The following is a 15,090-nucleotide window of genomic DNA, read 5'->3' as shown; positions in this document are numbered from 1 at the left end:
ATTTTAAAGCTAGCAAAGGGTGGTTCAAAGGTTTCAAGAAATGGGTCGCTATTAACCCTTTGACTGTCGCGGCCGTATATATATGTCTTATGAGGTACCGTGTTTGACGTATATATACTCATAAATTCTAGCGGCTTCAAATCAAGAAGGAGAAAGCTGGTAGGCCCACATGTGAGAGAATGGGTCTGTGTGGTCAGTGTGCACAATATAAAAAAAATCCTGGAGCACGCAGTGCATAATGAGAAAAAAAAAACTCCGACCGTTTTTTTTTTAATTAAAATGCCGACTTTGTGGTCTATTTTTGTATAGTATTTATGGTTGTATTCTCGTTTTCTTGGTCTCATTTGATAGAATGGAAAACATATTATAGAAGTAGAGGTAATTTTGATTGATTTTACTATAAAAAGAACCTGGAAATGGAGCTCAAAGTAGGGGAAATGTTTGATTTTTGCCAATGTTCAAAAGTAAACAAATGATGCCATTGTCCAATAAATGTCCAACTAGCCATTCTAATATGCAGTCATGAATGGGTTGATGTTATTTATACAATTATTTCAGTATTGTAGTAGTCTGCATAATAGTAAGTCTTCTATTTTTTGTTCGAATAAAAATTAAAAATAGAAAGCAAGAGTAATATCAGAGGGGCCTGGAGACATGACTGATGAACAAAGAAAATGTTGTTTTAGAGCCAGGAATGTCTGCCGTGTTCATTCTGGTCCTTATTTTGAAATTGTCATATTTTTTAGTTTTCGTGAAATTGGCCAAATTGCAAATTTCTGACCACATTATTAGGTTGAAATCGGTAAATGGGCAGATTCTTATACTCAATCGATAGAAAAAATGGAGTTCTAAAGAAATAGCTATGAGTTTGGGCGACTGGAACAATGGAATTAGCCGAAAATAGGGCTCAAAGTGGGTGAAATCGCCGATTTGTAAACAGCGCCGAGGTCGCTAACTTCGCGAGAGCATAATTCCGTCAGTTTTCCATCAAATTTTGTTTTTTTGGTGTCATTACAATCGGGAAAAGATTTTCTATCATAAGAAAAAATAATTTTTTTTTTTTAAATTTTGCGACACCAGGAGATACTTCAGGATTGGTGGTTGTGACAGTCAAAGGGTTAAGTGTTGTGAGAAATGGTGAGGCTTCCAGTGCTGATAAGGAAGCCTCTGAAGGTTTTTATCTTCAGTTTGAAGACCTTGTTATGGTGGGGGGTTATCTTCCTCACCATGTGGAAAAGACAGGGCTCCTTTGAGAAAGAATGCCCAGGCAAACATTCATCACAAAGGATGAGTCCACTTTGCCTGGCATAAGCTTGTGAACGATAGGCTTTTTTTGCTGTTGGGTAGGGCAGATTGGGTGTGTTCTGGCATTGCAACAAAAAGGCCTGGGTGACAAGACAATTCATCAGTGAATGGGTATAAGAAGTATTTTGTGACAGTCAAGAGCTACCTGCAGATCCACAAATTTCCTGTAAAAGCACTGTTACTGTTGGATAATTCACCAGGACATGATCCAGAACTTGCCAGTCTCTGGAGGTAGAATTTAACTTTGTTACAGTTAAATTCCTTCCACCCAACACCACTCCTCTGCTTCACCCTGTGGACCAGCAAGTTATTGTGAATTTCAGAAAGAGTTACACCAAGAAGATGTTTGCCAAGTGCTTTGCAGAGATACTTCAGGAGATGGAGCCATCAGCTTCAGAAAACTCTCCAAGATCAAGTTTAACATCTTAGATTGTGTGATGCTCGTAGTGAGTTCCTGGAGTGAAGCTTCCACTTGGTGCCTCATTGTAGCCTTCAGTCACCTTTGCCTGAAGGATTTGAGGCTGAAGAGGATGTAAACCAGGAGATGGTCGTTCTTGGTGGGAAAATGGAGTTGGAGGTTCATGAAAAGAATGTGGAGGAGTTAATTCAGGGGCACAGGCAGGAGTTGAGCAGAGTTCCAGCAATGAGGGAAGATGGATGAGGACAGTGGGGAGGAATAATAGAGGGAGATGACCATAGGATGACAGCTGCAGAAACTTGCAAGTTGTTTACTTATTGGAAAGATGTGAAAACAAACAAAAGAAAGTGCCCAGACATTGAAAAACTGATCTCTTCCTGTGTTCCTGAAGATAATGTTTTATCTTATTTTAAAAGCCTCAGAAGAAAGCAACAGAAACAAGCAACTCTGGAGAGTTTTTTCAAGAGGCAGTGGAGAAGAGGTTATTGGTTTGAAGGAGCTTCTCCTTACAACCAGTAACCTCCTCTCCACCACACCATCAACTCTTTTTAAGTCCAAGCTACAGTAAAAAATTGCACCTATTTGGTCTTGGAATCATTTACCATAAAACCATGTATTTTGGGATTCGAGTTTGGGTAGTTTTAAGATGTCTACTGGAATGGATTAATATCATAACTCAAGGAGCTATTCTATAGTTATGGTGTCAGATACATTACTTTTAGAGCTCAGGTACTTTTTAAAACTTAATATAGCCAAGAATTCCCATGATTTAATGGTAGGATACTACCTTTGAAGTACAGGTAATGGGTGAATGCACTGATGTGTATAGTTCTATTTAAATGTGAGAGGTTATATATTGTGAAGTGCGCATTTCTGTTTTCTTAACCTCACTGTTGTATCCAGAGGTTTCTACTCTATATTAATGACCACCTCAGGAATGAACAGTTAGTCAGAGACATGTATATGAATACATATGAGCAGTAGTGTTGGTACATTTCTGGCAAGATGGTAGAGTGAGTGATAGTGAGTGTTTCTTCTTTTTTTCTGGTAATTTTACCTCAGAGATAGCCAATGTGTAAAAAATAAAATTTCGAACAAATGTGGTGAATGGCTGATTGTCCAAGGATTGTTATTAACCTAGACTGTGCTAAACCCCTAAGAGTGATGCACTTGTACATGACATAAGTGAGATGGTACTGGGAGACAGGTGGGGGTGTTGAAGGATGGATATTTATGCAAAGAAAGTAGGGAGAGAGTTCACAGTTGATGTAGTAGTAGTATTTTTTGTAACACAGTGGCTGTCTCCCACCTAGGCAGGGTGACCCAGGAAACAAGAAATGAAAGGGTATTGTTGTTGTTTTTCAAAGAACTGGCCATATCCCACTGAGGAAGGGCGACCTAAAAAGAAAAACAAAAGTTTTTTTTTTTTACTAGCCCCATGCTCCCGGCATTTTAGTTGCCTCTTATGACACATGACTTATGAAGGAAGGATTCTTTTCCACTTCCCCATGGAAATGAAAGGAAATAAAGAACAAGAACTATGTATTAAGAAAATAGAAGAAAACTCAGGTGGGTGTGTATGTATATGCATGTACATGCATGTGTAGTGTGACCTTAGTGTAAGTAGAAGTAGCAAGATATACCTGTTATTCCGCGTGTTTATGAGACAAAAAATACACAATCTTGCCATCATGTAAAACAATTACAGGTTTGCACATCACTCTCACTTGGCAGGATGGTAGTACCTTCCTGGGTGATTGCTATCTACCAGCCTCCTACCTAGGACCTACCTGTCTACTACCTAGGACCAACCTAGGACCTACCTACTGCCTAGGACCATCCTGCTATCTAGGACCAACCTGCTACCTAGAACCTACCTACTACCTAAGACCAACCTGCTACCTAGAACCTACCTACTACGTAGGACCAACCTGCTACCTAGGACTAACCTGCTAACTAGGACCTACCTACTTATATGTATTTTTCTTAACAAACTGGTCATACCACAGAGGCAGGGTGACCTAAAACCAAAATGAAAGTTTCTCTTTAAATTTAGTAATGTATACAGGAGAAGGGGTTACTAGCCTCTTGCTCCCAGCATTTTAGTCGCCTCTTACGACATGCATGGCTTACGGAAGAAGAATTCTGTTCCACTTCCCCAAGGAGATAAGAGGAAATAAACAAGAACTAGTAAGAAAATAGAAGAAAACCCCGAGAGGTGTGTGTGTGTGTATATATATATATATATATATATATATATCTTCTTTCAACACACCGGCTGTATCCCACCGAGGCGGGGTGGCCCAAAAGGAAAAACGAAAGTTTCTCCTTTTACATTTAGTAATATATACAGAAGAGGTTACTAGCCCCTTGCTCCTGGCATTTTAGTTGCCTCTTACAACACGCATGGCTTATGGAGGAAGAATTCTGTTCCACTTCCCCATGGAGATAAGAGGAAATAAACAAGAATAAGAACTAGAAAGAAAATAGAAGAAAACCCAGAGGGGTGTGTATATATATGCTTGTACATGTATGTGTAGTGTGACCTAAGTGTAAGTAGAAGTAGCAAGACGTACCTGAAACCTTGCATGTTTGAGACAGAAAAAAAGACATCAGCAATCTTACCATCATGTAAAACAATTACAGGTTTATGTTTCACACTCACTTGGCAGGACAGTAGTACGTACCTCCCTGGGCAGTTGCTGTCTACCAGCCTACTACCTAGGTATCTGCTACATGTACAATGGAACCTTGGTACTCAAACAGCTTCGTACTCGAACAAAGCTCAGCACTTGAACAAACAAATACGATCCGCCAGAACTTCGCTATAAACTATTTCACGTTTCTTCGCATTTTTTTCTTAATTTTTTTTTTTTTTTTTTTCAACAAGTCGGTCGTCTCCCACTGAGGCAGGGTGACCCAAAAAAAGAAAGAAAATCCCCAAAAAGAAAATACTTTCATCATCATTCAACACTTTCACCACATGCACACATTATCACTGCTTTTGCAGAGGTGCTCAGAATACAACAGTTTAGAAGCATATACATATAAAGATACACAACATATCCCTCCAAACTGCCAATATCCCAAACCCCTCCTTTAAAGTGCAGGCATTGTACTTTTCTTAATATATTTGTATAAATAAGTCACCATGGGGCCTATGGAGATTAGTGATAACAGCCAACCGAAAAGAAAATTGGTTAGGAAGAATTTGTTCAATACTTGAACGGATTGGCACTCGAACAGCATTCTGGAATGAATTAAATTCGAGTACCAAGATTCCACTGTATGTGTGTGTGTGTATTTTTTTTTTTCTCAACAAACCAGCCATATCCCACCAAGGCAGGGTGGCCCAAAAAGAAAAACAAAATTTTCTCCTTTTAAATTTAGTAATTTATACAGGAGAAGGGTTACTAGCCCCTTGCTCCTGGCATTTTAGTCACCTCTTACAACACGCATGGCTTACGGAGGAAGAATTCTTTTCCACTTCCAAATGGAGAAATAATACGTGTATATTTAGTAAACAAGATTTAATACTCTAGGTATAAATTCTTTGCAACAAATTAACTGAAATTAGACAGAATATTATGGCTCAGGAACAACTCTTCAGTTATAACATAATTTCTATGAGAAAATAAGTTCTGAGCACTAAGCAGTGGGCTTAGGATGAATTTTCAGTGACACATTAACATAATATTAGTCTCTGCTGTACAAGTGTTTCTCCAACTTTGACTTTCCATTGGCACTTGGCTTTCACTGCATCAGCCTTTCCTCCCTCTTGTGCTGTGTGATCCACCAAATTTAGTGCTTTATTGGCAGTAATATTAATCATAGTCATTTCTACAAATTTGAAGTTGGAGTTAAATTCCTTGAAACTAAGAACCATGAATGATATAAAATGTAAAGTCTGCATAATAATTAGTTCAGATTTGGGTTCTTTTATTGTTTGAGATCATATCTGTTATTTTATTATTATTATTATTATTATTATTATTATTATTAACACTGGTCAATTCCCACCAAGGCAGGGTGGCCCGAAAAAGAAAAACTTTCACCATCATTCACTCCATCACTGTCTTGCCAGAAGGGTGCTTTACACTACAGTTTTTAAACTGCAACATTAACACCCCTCCTTCAGAGTGCAGGCACTGTACTTCCCATCTCCAGGACTCAAGTCCGGCCTGCCGGTTTCCCTGAATCCCTTCATAAATGTTACTTTGCTCACACTCCAACAGCATGTCAAGTATTAAAAACCATTTGTCTCCATTCACTCCTATCAAACACGCTCACGCATGCCTGCTGGAAGTCCAAGCCCCTCGCACACAAAACCACCTTTACCCCCTCCCTCCAACCTTTCCTAGGCTGACCCCTACCCCACCTTCCTTCCACTACAGACTGATACACTCTTGAAGTCATTCTGTTTCGCTCCATTCTCTCTACATGTCCGAACCACCTCAACAACCCTTCCTCAGCCCTCTGGACAACAGTTTTGGCAGTCCCGCACCTCCTCCTAACTTCCAAACTACGAATTCTCTGCATTATATTCACACAACACATTGCCCTCAGACATGACATCTCCACTGCCTCTAGCCTTCTCCTCACTGCAACATTCATCACCCATGCTTCACACCCATATAAGAGCATTGGTAAAACTATACTCTCATACATTCCCCTCTTTGTTTCCAAGGACAAAGTTCTTTGTCTCCACAGACTCCTAGGTGCACCACTCACCCTTTTCCCTGCATCAATTCTATGATTCACTTCATCTTTCATAGATCCATCTGCAGACATGTCCACTCCCAAATATCTGAATACATTCACCTCCTCCATACTCTCCCTCCAATCTGATATCCAATCTTTCATCACCTAATCTTTTTGTTATCCTCATAACCTTACTCTTTCCTGTATTCACTTTCAATTTTCTTCTTTTACATACCCTACCAAATTCATCCACCAACCTCTGCAACTTCTCTTCAGAATCACCCAAGAGAACAGTGTCATCAGCAAAGAGCAACTGTGACAACTCCTACTTTATGTATGATTCTTTATCTTTTAACTCCACACCTCTTGCCAAGACCCTCGCATTTACTTCTCTTACAACCCCATCTATAAATATATTGAACAACCACAGTGACATCACACATCCTTGTCTAAGGCCTACTTTTACTGGGAAATAATCTCCCTCTTTCCTACATACTCTAACTTGAGCCTCACTATCCTTGTAAAAACTCTTCACTGCTTTCATCTGCAACATCTGCCACATTGCCCCCCTATCCACCCTGTCATATGCCTTTTCCAAATCCATAAATGCCACAAAAACCTCTTCAACCTTATCTAAATACTGTTCACTTATAAGTTTCACTGTAAACACCTGGTCCACACACTCCCTACCTTTCATAAAGCCTCCTTGTTCATCCGCTATCCTATTCTCCGTCTTACTCTTAATTCTTTCAATAATAACTCTACCATACACTTTACCAGGTATACTCAACAAACTTATCCCCCTATAATTTTTGCACTCTCTTTTGTCCCCTTTGCCTTTATACAAAGGAACTATGCATGCTCTCTGCCAATCCTTAGGTACCTTACCCTCTTCCATACATTTATTAAATAATAGCACCAACCACTCCAAAACTATATCCCCACCTGCTTTTAACATTTCTATCTTTATCCCATCAATCCCAGCTGCTTTACCCCCTTTCATTTTACCTACTGCCTCACGAACTTCCCCCACACTCACAACTGGCTTTTCCTCACTCCTACAAGATGTTTTTCCTTCTTGCCCTATACACGAAATCACAGCTTCCCTATCTTCATCAACATTCAACAATTCCTCAAAATATTCCCTCCATCTTCCCAATACCTCTAACTCTCCATTTAATAACTCTCTTCTCCTATTTTTAACTGACAAATCCATTTGTTCTCTAGGCTTCCTTAACTTGTTAATCTCACTCCAAAACTTTTTCTTATTTTCAACAAAATTTGTTGATAACATCTCACCCACTCTCTCATTTTCTCTCTTTTTACATTGCTTCACCACTCTCCTAACCTCTCTCTTTTTCTCCATATACTCTTCTTTCCTTGCATCACTTCTACTTTGTAAAAACTTCTCATATGCTAACTTTTTCTCCCTTACTACTCTCTTTACATCATCATTCCACCAATCGCTCCTCTTCCCTCCCGCACCCACTTTCCTGTAACCACAAACTTCTGCTGAACACTCTAACACTACATTTTTAAACCTACCCCATACCTCTTCGACCCCATTGCCTATGCTCTCATTAGCCCATCTATCCTCCAATAGTTGTTTATATCTTACCCTAACTGCCTCCTCTTTTAGTTTATAAACCTTCACCTCTCTCTTCCCTGATGCTTCTATTCTCCTTGTATCCCATCTACCTTTTACTCTCAGTGTAGCTACAACTAAAAAGTGATCTGATATATCTGTGGCCCCTCTATAAACATGTACATCCTGAAGTCTACTCAACAGTCTTTTATCTACCAATACATAATCCAACAAACTACTGTCATTTCGCCCTACATTATATCTTGTATATTTATTTATCCTCTTTTTCTTAAAATATGTATTACCTATAACTAAACCCCTTTCTATACAAAGTTCAATCAAAGGGCTCCCATTATCATTTACACCTGGCACCCCAAACTTACCTACCACACCCTCTCTAAAAGTTTCTCCTACTTTAGCATTCAGGTCCCCTACCACAATTACTCTCTCACTTGGTTCAAAGGCTCCTATACATTCACTTAACATCTCCCAAAATCTCTCTCTCTCTCCTCTACATTCCTCTCTTCTCCAGGTGCATACATGCTTATTATGACCCACTTTTCGCATCCAACCTTTACTTTAATCCACATAATCCTTGAATTTACGCATTCATATTCTCTTTTCTCCTTCCATAAATGATCCTTCAACATTATTGCTACCCCTTCCTTAGCTCTAACTCTCTCAGATACTCCAGATTTAATCCCATTTATTTCCTCCCACCCAAACTCCCCTACCCCCTTCAGCTTTGTTTCGCTTAGGGCCAGGACATCCAACTTCTTTTCATTCATAACATCAGCAATCATCTGTTTCTTGTCATCCGCACTACATCCACGCACATTCAAGCATCCCAATTTTATGAAGTTTTTCTTCTTCTCTTTTTTAGTAAATGTTTACAGGAGAAGGGGTTATTAGCCCATTGCTCCCGGCATTTTAGTCGCCTCATACGACACGCATGGCTTACGGAGGAAAGATTCTTTTCCACTTCCCCATGGACAATAGAAGAAATAAAGAAGAACAAGAGCTATTTAGAAAAAGGAGAAAAAACCTAGATGTATGTATATATATATATATGCATGTGCGTGTCTGTGAAGTGTGACCAAACTGTAAGTAGGAGTAGCAAGATATCCCTGTTATCTAGCGTGTTTATGAGACAGAAAAAGACACCATCAATCCTACCATCATGCAAAACAGTTCATATCTGTTATATATTACTTTATTTAGCCATCCAGAACAATTTGAGTGAAATCCTATTGTGACCTTTCAGTTAGACATGTGTCAAGCCTGAAAAAAAATAGGTCAAGGCAGAAAACCTCATAAGGACAAACAAATGCATATATTCAATAAAAACATTGGATAATCAAAACCTGCAAATAAGAGAGCCTGTGAATTTGTAGGTACAACTGTACAAAAAATTTTTAAACTTGTAATATTTAGAGAATTGAGCAAAATATGAGTAGGAGGGTGTATAAATCTAGAATGGAGTGTAGATTGAAACACTTATGCAACGTATGGGAATCTTTATTGAGGAAACGTTTCGCCATACAGTGGCTTCTTCAGTCCAGTACAAATCAGAAGGGTGTAAGGAGAGGAGTAGTTTGAGGTAATCAGTCCCTCAGCCTGGAGTCGATGTGTTCAGTCCATCAGTCTTGTAGAAAGTACAGCATAGGGCTGTAGACATGGCTTATATACTGTAGTCAGGTGAGGCGAAGCAGGAGGCAATGGGGTCATAGTGGTACCATCCACTAGTCGAAGTAGGTCTTCATCCAAAGGTTGGACAAGGTTGAAGAATTCTTTTTATCAAGATCCCATGATGTTGCAGTGTCTGACAGATGTGATAAATGGTTTAAAAAACCAACACGTTGAAGATTGAAACACTTATGCAATGTATGGGAATCTTTACTGAGGAAACGTTTCACCACACAGTGGCTTCATCAGTAAAGATTCCCATATGTTGCATAAGTGTTTCAATCTTCAACTTGTCGTTTTTTTTAAACCATTTATCACACCTGTCAGACACTGCAACATCATGGGATCTTGATACAAAGAATTCTTCAACCTTGTCCAACCTTTGGATGAAGACCTACTTCTATTAGTGGATGGTACCACTATGACCCCGCCTCCTGCTTCGCCTCACCTGACTACAGTATATAGGACACGTCTACAGTCCTGTGCTGTACTTTCTACAAGATTGATGGACTGAACACATCGACTCCAAGCTGAGGGACTGATTACTCCAAATTCCTCCTCTCCTTACACCCTTCTGATTTGTATTGGACTGATGAAGCCATTGTATGGTGAAACATTTCCTCAGTAAAGATTCCCATATGTTGCATAAGTGTTTCAATCTTGAACTTGTCAGCTTTTTAAACCATTTATCACACAAGATGGAGTGTAGGAGAGGTAGGGGTCCTAAGAGAGGTTGGATGGGAGGGAGGGGGGTTTAAAGAAGGTTTTGAGTACTAGGAGCTTGGACATGTAGTAAGTTTGTGTGAGCATTTTAGGAGTGGAGGCAAGTAGTTTTTTGTGGTTTGACATACTGTTGGAGTGTGAGCAAGGTAATATTTATGAAGGGATTCAGGGAAACTGGTTAACTGGACTTGAGCCCTGGGGGTGAGATACAGTGCCTAAACTTTGAAGGAGGGATAGGGATGTTGCAATTCAGAAGGTGAAGTGAGAACCGAATGTCAGTACGCTTCTGGCAGGACTGACTGACAGTGAAATTTTTTTTTTTTTTTTTCTACCTAAGTAGGAGGTTGCTGGTGTGCTAAAAACAAATTAGGTTAATCTAGGCACATGACATACCTAAACTTACCATTAACTTAAAAAAATATATAAATTATACAAGTAAAATATTACAAATACAGAAGGAATGTCAGAAAACCTTGGCTTGCAACAATTCAGTTCAACTCTGTTAATACTATTATCACCAACTGACTTATTTTCTGGTGTTTTTGTCACCTAATCTCTGACTGTTTTCCCTCAGTTGTGACTTACAATGATTGAGGACAGATTGAAATATCCAAAGATGCCTCTCCAAAGTGTAGGTTGTATGTGAATTACTTGTACTGTATATGACCTTTATCCAAAATGTAGGAATATTACTTGTGATCTCTCATAGCACTTGAGTAAAGTTTTATTTGAACATTATGTAATGTTTTGAGTGTGAGTGAGGACTGGTTGTATTGTAGTGTGTGTACAGTAACACGAACAACTCTTAGCTACAAATGATAACCAAATCTTTCTTGAGGCACATTGCTTTCATATGGTGCTTATATTTCCAGATTCCTGGTGCCAGATCAGTTAGGTTATGTAGGCTGCAAGCAGCAATAATTTGGCTCACTGGGCAGTTATCAGAAAAATCTGATGTTGTGCCAGGCTGTGAGATGAGAATAATAATTCAGTTCTAGCTACAGCTAATTAGCTTTAGGAAGTTAGGGTCCTTGCATGACTGAAAATGTCTACAAAAAGAATTTCTGTGAAGGTTAATCTCTGATGTGCAGGTTTGATTCTGGAAGTGAGAGTACGAAGGATGTGATGGTCCATGCCATCGTCCATCCTAGAAAACGTTGTGGCCTTCGAACATTCTTCAAACACCAATGTGACTCATGCTGTTAATGTAAGCTGCCTCTTTATTTTAGTATTGGCGGTTAACTACATGTATATGTAAATATAGGCTAATTTACGTTGCCACTTTGCATCATGCAGAAATTGGCCCATCACAAAGTATATGAAAAACACTATTTTGAAGACTGGACTGTATTCTCAAAACTTTCTTGCAAGGTCAAGTTAGGCATGTATGGTCAATACCTAACTGTTTGTAGTGATATAGTATAATCATAAATTAGGTTTAGCCCAGTTTGTGCATTATTGAATTTGGTATGTTTATATTAGTAATTTTTATAATACAATCAAAATAGAATATATAGTGACCTTTTATTGTGCTCTCAGTAGAACCTTGAGCTCTGCGTATCATTCATTTATGGCCGAAGATCATGTTTATGTAAGCAAGTTGTATCGGGTTTTCATGGCAGTTATCAGCATATTTCCATTTATTATAGTGTCCATGTATAAATAAACATATATTATGACAGTCATTATGATCATTTTCATTAGTATTGTTAGTGAATGAAATGTAAAGTGCGTGACATGTGAACATGTATAATAATATGCATAATACTTTACTTTTGGTAACCCCACACCATCTTCTAATCTTCAAGCTTCAAATTCACTTCATAATATTTACACATTGCTCACAAAAGTATCTCTACTGCCTCCAGCAGACTCCTCCTCCTCACTACGACATTTAAAACATTCTGCACACCCATGTCATAATATTTGAACCAATATACTGTACTCTGGTACATTTTCCTTTCTTTTTTACCTCCATGGTTAACATTCTTATTCTTAACAGATGCCTTAGTGCATCACCCACTTTTTTCACCTCATGTTTTATGGTTTACCTCATCTTTTATAAATCCATCTGCTGACAAGTCCACTACCAAATATCTGAACACATGTCATCCTTCCAATCTGATATCCAGTCTTTCATTGCCTAAATATTTTGTTACCCCTTATCACCTTGTTCCTTCCTCTTGCTCTTTTACTTTCCTTCCTTTACCCTTCCAAATTCACTTAACAACTTTTATAACTCTTCTTCAGGATCTCTTAAAAGAGCTGTCATTAAATAACAAAAAAAAGGCACAATACCATGACTGGAACGATACACAAATAACCCGCACGTAGAAGAGAGGAGCTTACGATGACGTTTCAGTCCGACTTGGACCATTTACAAAGTTATTGGCAAAAAACAACTCCCACTTTGTGCCAGATTTGTTTTGGTTTTAATTCCCTACATCTCCCAACACACTAGCATTCACCTTTATGATTCTCTGTAAAAGTTTAGTTTAAAGTTTATATATATATATCTTTCTTCTTTCTTTCAACACACCGGCCGTATCCCACCGAGGCGGGGTGGCCCAAAAGGAAAAACGAAAGTTTCTCCTTTTACATTTAGTAATATATACAGGAGAAGAGGTTACTAGCCCCTTGCTCCCGGCATTTTAGTTGCCTCTTACAACACGCATGGCTTACGGAGGAAGAATTCTGTTCCACTTCCCCATGGAGATAAGAGGAAATAAACAAGAATAAGAACTAGAAAGAAAATAGAAGAAAACCCAGAGGGGTGTGTATATATGTGCTTGTACATGTATGTGTAGTGTGACCTAAGTGTAAGTAGAAGTAGCAAGACGTACCTGAAATCTTGCATGTTCATGAGACAGAAAAAAGGACACCAGCAATCCTACCATCATGTAAAACAATTACAGGCTTTCGTTTTACACTCACTTGGCAGGACGGTAGTACCTCCCTGGGCGGTTGCTGTCTACCAACCTACTACCTATAATATATATATATATATATATATATATAATATATTTTTTTTTTTTTTTTCAACAAGTCGGCCGTTTCCCACCGAGGCAGGATGACCCAAAAAAAGAAAGAAAATCCCCAAAAAGAAAATACTTTCATCATCATTCAACACTTTCACCACACTTGCACATTATCACTGTTTTTGCAGAGGTGCTCAGAATACAACAGTCTAGAAGCATGCACATATAAAGATACACAACATATCCCTCCAAACTGCCAATATCCCAAACCCCTCCTTTAAAGTGCAGGCATTGTACTTCCCATTTCCAGGACTCAAGTCCGACTATATGAAAATAACCGGTTTCCCTGAATCCCTTCACTAAATATTACCCTGCTCACACTCCAACAGATCGTCAGGTCCCAAGTATCATTCGTCTCCATTCACTCCTATCTAACACGCTCATGCACGCTTGCTGGAAGTCCAAGCCCCTCGCCCACAAAACCTCCTTTACCCCCTCTTTCCAACCCTTTCGAGGACGACCCCTACCCCTCTTTCCTTCCCCTATAGATTTATATGCTTTCCATGTCATTCTACTTTGATCCATTCTCTCTAAATGACCAAACCACCTCAACAACCCCTCTTCTGCCCTCTGACTAATGCTTTTATTAACTTCACACCTTCTCCTAATTTCCACACTCCGAATTTTCTGCATAATATTTACACCACACATTGCCCTTAGACAGGACATCTCCACTGCCTCCAACCGTCTCCTCGCTGCTGCATTTACCACCCAAGCTTCACATCCATATAAGAGTGTTGGTACTACTATACTTTCATACATTCCCTTCTTTGCCTCCATAGATAACGTTTTTTGACTCCACATATACCTCAACGCACCACTCACCTTTTTTCCCTCATCAATTCTATGATTAACCTCATCCTTCATAAATCCATCCGCCGACACGTCAACTCCCAAGTATCTGAAAACATTCACTTCTTCCATATTCCTCCTCCCCAATTTGATATCCAATTTTTCTTTATCTAAATCATTTGATACCCTCATCACCTTACTCTTTTCTATGTTCACTTTCAACTTTCTACCTTTACACACCTTCTCAAACTCATCCATTAACCTTTGCAATTTTTCTTTAGAATCTCCCATAAGCACAGTATCATCAGCAAAAAGTAACTGTGTCAATTCCCATTTTGAATTTGATTCCTCATAATTTAATCCCACCCCTCTCCCGAACACCCTAGCATTTACTTCTTTTACAACCCCATCTATAAATATATTAAATAACCATGGTGACATTACACATCCCTGTCTAAGACCTATTTTTACCGGGAAGTATTCTCCCTCTCTTCTACACACCCTAACCTGAGCCTCGCTATCCTCATAAAAGCTCTTTACAGCATTTAGTAACTTATCACCTATTCCATATATTTGCAACATCTGCCACATTGTTCCTCTATCCACTCTATCATATGCCTTTTCTAAATCCATAAATGCAATAAAAACTTCCCTACCTTTATCTAAATACTGTTCACATATATGCTTCAATGTAAACACTTGATCTATACATCCCCTACCCACTCTGAAGCCTCCCTGCTCATCCACAATCCTACATTCAGTCTTACCTCTAATTCTTTCAATTGTAACCCTACCGTATACTTTTCCTGGTATACTCAGTAAACTTATTCCTTTATAATTTT

General features: G+C 38.9%; 1 protein-coding gene across 5 annotated transcripts in view; it reads left to right on the top strand.

The window, feature by feature from the left end:
• Positions 1–12,099, top strand: part of LOC128699841 (protein-tyrosine sulfotransferase) — a 51,422-nt gene extending 39,323 nt beyond the window's left edge. For all 5 annotated transcript variants that reach the window (XM_053792623.2, XM_053792624.2, XM_053792620.2 and 2 more), the window contains one exon: positions 11,510–12,099. The gene's annotated coding sequence lies outside the window, so the exon portion shown is untranslated. The remainder of the gene's footprint in view (positions 1–11,509) is intronic.
• The last annotated feature ends 2,991 nt before the right edge of the window (positions 12,100–15,090 follow it).

This window comes from Cherax quadricarinatus, chromosome 81 (genome assembly GCF_038502225.1).
Source record: "Cherax quadricarinatus isolate ZL_2023a chromosome 81, ASM3850222v1, whole genome shotgun sequence".
In the NCBI taxonomy this organism is placed as follows: Eukaryota; Metazoa; Arthropoda; class Malacostraca; order Decapoda; family Parastacidae; genus Cherax; species Cherax quadricarinatus.
This window is presented reverse-complemented; position numbering and strand designations above follow the sequence as displayed.